This window comes from Bacillus rossius, chromosome 11 (assembly GCF_032445375.1).
Source record: "Bacillus rossius redtenbacheri isolate Brsri chromosome 11, Brsri_v3, whole genome shotgun sequence".
Classification (NCBI taxonomy): Eukaryota; Metazoa; Arthropoda; class Insecta; order Phasmatodea; family Bacillidae; genus Bacillus; species Bacillus rossius.
The window spans coordinates 9,124,079-9,132,809 of NC_086338.1; positions in this window are offsets into that span (position 1 = coordinate 9,124,079).

An 8,731-nucleotide genomic window follows, 5' to 3' on the forward strand; every position below is an offset into this window, starting at 1 on the left:
GCGCGCCAGTTCAGAGCCTTTTACCGCGCTATAAATATCAGTGAGCGTCGCTCTTATCATCCACTGAGAATAGTGATACATACATCTAAACAGTAACGATCATGTCACTTCGGAAATACCCCGGATTTCTGAGAACTTCGGATTCTCGGGCCACGGACTGGCGTATACATTGTTTTCCTTGAAGAAATTCACAACATAGGCCTACATTAAGAATCGGGTCGCGGCAAACAACACACAGTGTAGGCCTAATCATAGAGCGAGTAATATACTGCAAAATATCTCCAGATTTTTCAAATTACTTCGAAAAAACAACAAAACAACTGATTTTACCGTAATGATACGCCAGATACGTCTTTATCTCGAAAAATCGTTAGACAGTTGTTACTTGTTATGGAACTATTATCGATCTCTAAAGCGAATGTCGAGAATATCGAATCGAAATCTCTTGCTTGCATCGTAGCGTCACCGCTCTCTTTTCTCGCACATGTACTAAAGACGCAAGCTGCTAGTTTTTTTTGACCATTCATTTTAGGTAGCTAAAACTGTTTATATATCGGTCACAGAGAAAAGTATTTAAGATTTTACGAAATTTTAATCTCAGAATAAATCCCGGGTGAAATGTATTCTACCGTTGCATTTCACACAGGCAACGATTGTGCGTAGTAACTTTTTTTTATCTACTTGTGTGACAATCAACCAGACAAAACCAAGCGATGTACACGTAATAAAAATAAATAAAAATACAACCTCGGATATATTAATTATTAAACAAGTCAGTGGTAACAAAGATTACCAGACAAACTAATAAGAAGCAAACTAAACACACGCAATACGCAGTTCTATCAAGCGATAAAATAAACGGTAGGTTATGTACGTTTGTTTATAAGACCGGGTTGGAATCGAGGGACCTAAAGTTTATGTAGTCATGAAAGTGTAATGATTAGATATATTTATTATATGGTAAAACTAGGACTGTACTGACGGGTAGTGTGTGATAACACGACCTGAGTGTTCAGCAATAATTTTGCATGTAATGTAAACATGTTCCAGTGTTTTTTCTCAACAAATATTTCCCCCGAGGTGCCCTGATTTCCCCCGAACATGTTCGCGCGATCGGACATATTATGCACCCCTGGTGGAAAGGTGTTATGATGAATGTTTTTTTATTACTACAGGGGTCATGTTTTTTTTAAGAAGATTAAAAAAATAGATATTTAGGTGTTTTGAAAATAATTACACTAATATATATATATATATATATATATATATATATATATATATATATATATATTAGTGTAATATTGCATTCAAAGAATGAAACTTTACACCTTGGACTGCTTAAAGTGTGATCTCTGTGATTCTATTCAACACAGGCTACCTAAATTTTGTTACATATTGTTGAATATTTAGGCAAGCAACTGTTGTAACTAACAAAGACAAAATTAATCGATTATTGTAAAAACCCCACAAGTCACAAAAATGAAATATTTGGGAAATTGATAAAAACTGTTTAATTCAATAAATACACATTTGTTGTCCAAAACGTTTTTACATGTAAATCCCAGTATAGGAACAGACATTTATTGACACATATCATTTGATTATCCCAATTACACATTAAATAATAAAATAAAAAAACCCATTTATATATGGTGTTTTTCACATAAACACAAAATAATTGTTATTGTTATGTATGCAATAGTAAATTATGTAAAGGAATATGAATAATTGTTATATTAATACAATATAATGTGACAAACAGTCATACAATGACAATTCCAATTAGGCAATTACTAAAAATAATTGAGTAGTATGAAAAGTATGACCATGTTACATGCAATTCTCAATCATCCCCTTCACTGTCATAGTTTTTGTTGGTGGTTGGCCATGTATAAAGTTCTGTATAGAACAGTTTCACTGTCTGGTATATACTGGGACATCTTCTTTAAATATTTTGTAGTAAAACAAGTAGTTGACATTGACTTCAGGGTATTTGACTGTAAATAAGTTATGCATATTTTTCGGTGTTAAATCAGCACTAAGCTAAGTTATGTCCTTTCTTGAATAATTTGAGTTTTTTTGTGGAAAACTTGAAATGTGGTCCTGAATGAGTTGGCACACTTCTCCTGGTATGGCGTGCTGAGCTGGAGCCATTCGCCTCTTGTCTTTCGGTAATACACCATTTTTCAATAGGTTGCACAGTCTCCTGCCCCGATCAGGGGTAACCCCAAAAATGTTACAAAACGCCAATATACATACCTCCAATGTGTCATGATTCACCTTTACATGATATGTGAAACTTGCAGTGCGGGGTTTACTTGATCCAGCCGCTTCATTTTGTTTCGTCCTACGCTTAACTTACTCTTTCGTGATGAGAGATTGTAAATATAAATTTAGGGCATTTGTGGAATCAATATACCACAGGTTGGCCAATAAAGTAATTCTCTCCATTTCTGATATTCGCACATAACAATTCTTTCTGCACCTGCAAAAGAACAATGTAAACTGTAAACAAAATTAGCTTGGCTGTATCTGCACATGACCTTTAACATGTTTTCTATTTTCACATAAATGTTAGACATGAACAATTTTCATATAAAAAATATATGTGATAGGCCTATATTAACAATTAAGCATATATTTTTCTGTTTTTATTAAATATTTACTTACTTACAATCTGGCCCAATCTCAACTTCAGGTTTCACAGTTACTTTTTATGGTTGTATATGATTTTCCTTTTAACCTAGCCTTTTTATAACAACATTTCTATGATAAGTTTCTTTATTCTGAACACCTCTTTTACGTTTCTTATGAACTTCAGAATCTGTGACATTTTCCTCGCTGCTTGAACTAAGCATCTTGATGAAACGATGCAAAATGAATATAAACAAACCACATCGTACGAAGCACAGAAGAACACGTACAAATGAGACAGTCAACACTATGCTCGTTATAGTGTGCGAATGTGCGCTGGTGCTGCTGTTGACTTGCACGGAACTCTAGTTTGTTTGAAAAACCCCATAAGTGATGTTGGTTGTGGGTTTTTTTTTACAATAAACACATATTTCTCATTCCATTTTGAACATATTGCTGTCTATGTAGACGTAATTTAACACCAAATGATGCGAAACAATTTTGTATTTTTAATTTTTTACAATAAATAGAAGTATTTTTTTAATTGTTTTTTATTTTGTCTTCTAATAATAAAGATAAAATTTGAAAGCTTAGTAATATATATGTATTACTATAACCTTCTTCTTCACTAAAGATGTGTATATACTTTAGTGTCACATAAAAAATAACACACATAAATAATTAATTGATTGAAAAATAAAAAATTAAATGACTATTTCTCTATTTTAATAATAAACTACTCCAAAATGATGCACAGCATATACACGTCTATCGCTATCCTTTTCATTTTCAAGCACAAATAGCATGTGCACTCTCTTTCTTTAAATGGGCGGACCTTAAACAGCTGCTATGCTGTGTCCTCTTCTATCGCATGGGATGGTTGGTTGGGACCTCTCAGTCGCACACATTCGCTCACAGCGATATTTTACTTTTTAAAATTCGACAACCGGAATTAGGGACTGATTTTTCGCAGGCAACCCTATACCACCGTGTTCATAATTAAATAATCTTTAATTTTATTTAAGTTCAATTCAATAAGCAGACCGTTGCAAAATGCTAGTATAGATTTACCTGTTTATACCTGGCTACCCGATAGTTGTGACCGGAAAAAAATAGGCAACCTAACGTTTGCATATTCTATGGGCTTCATACTTTCGATTGGTATAGAGTTTATCTAATAATCACACCGGTGGAATGTTTGAAAAATTTTTTTTTTTTTAATTATTAATTAAAAATACCCTGGACTAATATTTGTTAGGCAACCCATATGCAATATATTTATTGACATATTAAATTAAATATAAAATACGTTTCATGAAATAAACATCTCGGTGAAGGTCGTTTTATATCGGGATCCTATACTATAATAACTTTAAGGGAGGTCCATACTAAATATTTTGATTGACTTAAATCATCACTAATTACAACAAACGATTTCACTTCAGTACCTCTCCAAACACAACATGTAAACAATGTCACTTATCGTTGTTTCCAATGGGCACTTTGTATTTGATTTTGGGCAGTCAGTGTTGCATTTTCTGCAAAATCAATTTGCACCACAGCACCTTACATTCTTCAAAGTATTCATTTTGCAACACTTTCACAAGACAATGAGTTTTGAGAAGAGGCAACTGGTGATTCAATTCTGCTAGTATGTCCTTCACACTGTTTTCTTTCTCTGTTACTTGAAGAAATCCTCCAACATTTTCCCACTTCTTTGTTTTCAATTTTACATTTAAGTCTATGCCTGGCTGCAGTAATCTTGTCACATCATATTCACAACTCTCACACTTATTAAACATGCAGTCTTCATTGCATTCAGTAGGGTTTTGTATGTGACAGGAAAATTTGGTAAGTGTGAAACAGACTGTACCAAAAATGAAAAATTTAAATGCTTCTTGCATACACAGACATTATGTGGTGTCTTGCTAGCAGGGAGAACAAACTTTGGTCTGAGGAGAAAAAATTTGGTCCTTGATATCTTCACATTGGGATATTTCTCTTTGAACTCTGCATAAGCTTCACTAATATTCATCAACATGTGACGAATTGGTATTTGTTGTCTGAATCCTGTAACCTTGTCTTTGACTGATTTGACATCTCTTTTCCCAGGAGCTTGTCTGCTTATTTCATCATGGCTGTAGAATTAATTTACCTTAGTCTCATAATTTTCATCTGATGTTCTTCTTTCCCTCACATCTTTTTTGAAAAGTTTTTCACAAATTTCGAGTTTAAAAGTATCTTTTACAATTTCTTGAATTACTTGCCTTCGTTTTTTGGGACTTCTGGGCAAGGCCTGAAATGCCTTCTTGACCGCTTTTCCTAGTGTTTGAGGACAACTGTATGTGCCCAATCGTGACTTAACAGGGGAACATGTAATTTGTGCTTTCATTTTCTTCTTCAATCTACACTCCTGCTGTCTAAGTCTTTCTCTTTCCCTCTTAGCCTGTAATTTTTTCTTGTCTTTGTTTAAAATGATTTTTTCTACCGCTCGAGATTCCTTTTTCCTGTTTCTATCTTTCTCCAAATGCTGTTGCCACTTTTCAGGATCTTCTTTTTTTTTAGTCTTGACTTTGCCATCAAGACTCTTTTTGAAACACCCATCACCTGTTAAAATAAAAAGAATGTTGAAAATAGTAGTCACTTTGTAGCATTGCACAATAAGGATTTGTTATATACATATATTTTTTTGGGTCATAAGAATATTGATTAAGAATAACTTTGATATGAAGGATAATAATTATTTAATATGTAGATAAGGATAATTGTTCAGATCTGTTAAGAATTATTATTAATTACTTTGGTTAAATTTCATGGAAAGCCTTAAAATACTTAATTATTAATTTGAGGGTTAATTCCAGTCCATAATAATTAATTTTGATATTTGATAATTGTCAGTTATTGTTTTGTTTAAACAGGGTTCCCACAGAAATATGAAAGTCAATTTTCCTGACTTTCCCTGACCACTTCTTACAAAATTCCCTGACCATAATTAACATGCTTATACCAACACTTTATCTAATGTACTCTTTTTTACAGCCTCCACCATCCCCATAGCTGCCCATCACGCTCCTGTTTAACAATATATATATATATATATATTTTAATTTTTTATTATAAATTTTTGAACTAAAAAAAATTAGAAATGTTGGTATAAGCATTTTAAAAATTGAGATTATTGAACTAGAATACAAACTAAAAAATAACATTATCATGATAACAGTACCATAAAATTTAAATAAACATATGACAAGTATAATATTACCAAGTGATACAATTTACAAATCTTTCCCAGAACAAAAACCTATTTGAATTAAAAACAAAAATATTGCATTTGCCAATGGTTAACCATCATATGCTGCTTCAGTCCAGTATCTTTTTGTGTAACAAATTAATCTGTGCTGAAATGGTTTCTTCTTCATGCTGTTTTTCTAACCTTAAAATCTTTCTTTTTTCTTCTAGTTTCTTTATTTCATTTTGGAGTTGCCGCTTTTGTATGGTTCCACCTTCTTCTTTCTTGTTTCGCTTTGCATTGTCTAGATGCTCACTATACCGTCTTCGAGAATTTCTGTCATAAGACAACATCTTTTGTGTTAGCGGGACCTTGTGTATGGTCTCGTAATATTTTATGCCATCATAAACTTTTCTTTGAGCTATGAGACTTTCTTCCTGTAGATTTTCAACCAACAAGCTTTTGTTGACCGAAAAACCACTCTCAACTGTTGCATTGCCATGTGAAAATATAAGGCACAATTTCACAACTTCCCACAGTTCTTGGTATTCAAGTAAAATTGAAGAATAAAATTCATCTAAGCACTGAGAAGACTCTACATTATTTTCTTCTAGGAATTCACAAAACTTTTTCTGAAGACCACACTGTGCTTCATCACAAATGCCAGAGTACTGAGTCTTTGCTCTTTGTGCAACAGTTTCCGTTATTCTATTATGTGAATACAGAACATCTAAGAGGATATCAAATCTAATTTTTCCTTGCTCTGGCTGTTTATGAATAATTTTTGGGTCCAATGAGGACAACCCCTGAACTACTGGATATTTTAAGGGAGTCCGTTCAAGTATCTTCTCTGTCATTCTTGTTAGTATTTTTTGGCAATCTTTCTTGAATTCAAGAACTTCGCGATCAGTTGAAACCACCTCTCTAAGAAGTTTCTTAGTCTGAAATCCCAGATCAAAGTTTTTGAGTTCACGTAAATTCTCCGCACAGTGTAAATCAACAGCAAGAAGTTTCTTGACTGTAGCAGGCATCTTGTTTGACTTGACAAATCGTTGCATCAAAGTTTCAATCAAGTTTTTCAAGTCTGAGGACAAGTATGGAGCGAGTGGACTTGCTGTTTGATATTTCTTCAGGAAAGGTTCACAGTCATTTGATAATGACTTGAAAAAAGAAAGTTTACACTTCATGAACTTGTCTTTGGATTGGTCTCTAACATTGAGTAATGTCTTGGTTTTTACAGCCTTTGTGTTTTCGATAAATTTCTTAACATCATCAAACAGAAGTAAAGCTCTTTCTAAACATGGAACATTCTCCAACCACCTAGTAGTACAGTACTTTCGAGGAAACTCTTTTCTTCCAATGACAGAAGTGAAATCTGCACGCCTCGCAGGTGATTCATTAAAGATAAAATAGATATCGCGCAGAAAAGTAGGGACATCCCAACCAACAGAATTCAGTCCTGTTCTTATTGCACCATTTACAACATGGAGACCACAAACACCAGTGTTCACAAGAATCTTGCCATCTGGTTCCGATTCTTCTCTTATCTTCTCATCAAGTTTCTTAAGGAAACTCAAGTTTACGTTGGGCCCATCCATTGAAATACTCAAGATTTTGTTTAGTGACATAGGTTGAATGCCAGATGTAAAACTGTGGAGAAGGTTTTCTGCTGAGGCATGTCCTAGGAATACACTATTATAGTACTGTGTACAAACCTTATTTCGATTGACATCAAAATATCTTACGAACAAGTCCATTTGTCCTCTCTGAACTATTTTATTTATAGATTCATCAAAGGAAACAACATAATCTTTGCATTCACTTAAACGTTCCTTCAACAGCTATCAAAATATGGTGCAAGTCCATGATTAATAACATAAGAAAATTTAGTTTCACCCATTGAGAATTTTGAGGCAATCCCACTGTCTGGGAACATTGAACGAAATATTTCACCTAAATCTGCGGTTGAATGCAATGACATATTTTGGGTAATCACAACTTTCAAAGCCCATAAAACCTCGGCTCTTAAAACATCATCTTTCAAGCAGAACGAGTCTACTGACACCGAACAAGCAGGTATGGATACAGTTTTAATTTCAAATATAGAAGACTGAGGGTCACTACTGTCCAACTTAGTACACTCTTCTGAAATGTCTGTAGTTTTACTTCCAACACTTGTATCTGTGTTCGCTACATTTGAGGAGGATGATATATTCACTTCACGACTACAAAAAAAGGTCTGGGAATTCACACATTTTGTTAAGTTCGTGTGCTTCTTTCCTTTAGCATGGTGAGATCACAGCTTGACGACCTATGTTACCCAATTCAAAGGACTTCTTACAAGCTCTGCAGTAAGCATGAAAAATATCTGGACCTTTACATAACCATCCCACAAACTCAGGACTCTGCTTAGAGTCAAGCCATAGTTCATTAAAGACTGTTCTTTTTGAGGTCATTTTACACTATTTATAAAAGCTCACTGGATACTGAAAAAAATGGAAAAGAAACAATTAGTAACCCTGAAGTAAATAAGATAAAGTTTTTACACATTATCTTCAGTCAACCTGGAAAAAAAGTTATTAAACACAACACACATACACAAAATTGCTGCCCATTAAGAATGCCATTAATTATAAATTATATTCCAAGATAAAAAAAAGAAGAAAGAGAATAGAAAAACTAAAAGCTGAACAAAGAAAGAGAAGCCTCCACAGCATAAAAGAAGTGAAAGCTGTGGAGGGGCAGTTTAACGTCATACCCAGGACATATTCACTGACTTTCTGCTATCTCAGCACAATTTTCCCTGACTCACCGGGTTCCAAAACATATTTCCCTGACTTTCCCTGACCAATTTTATTTTCACTG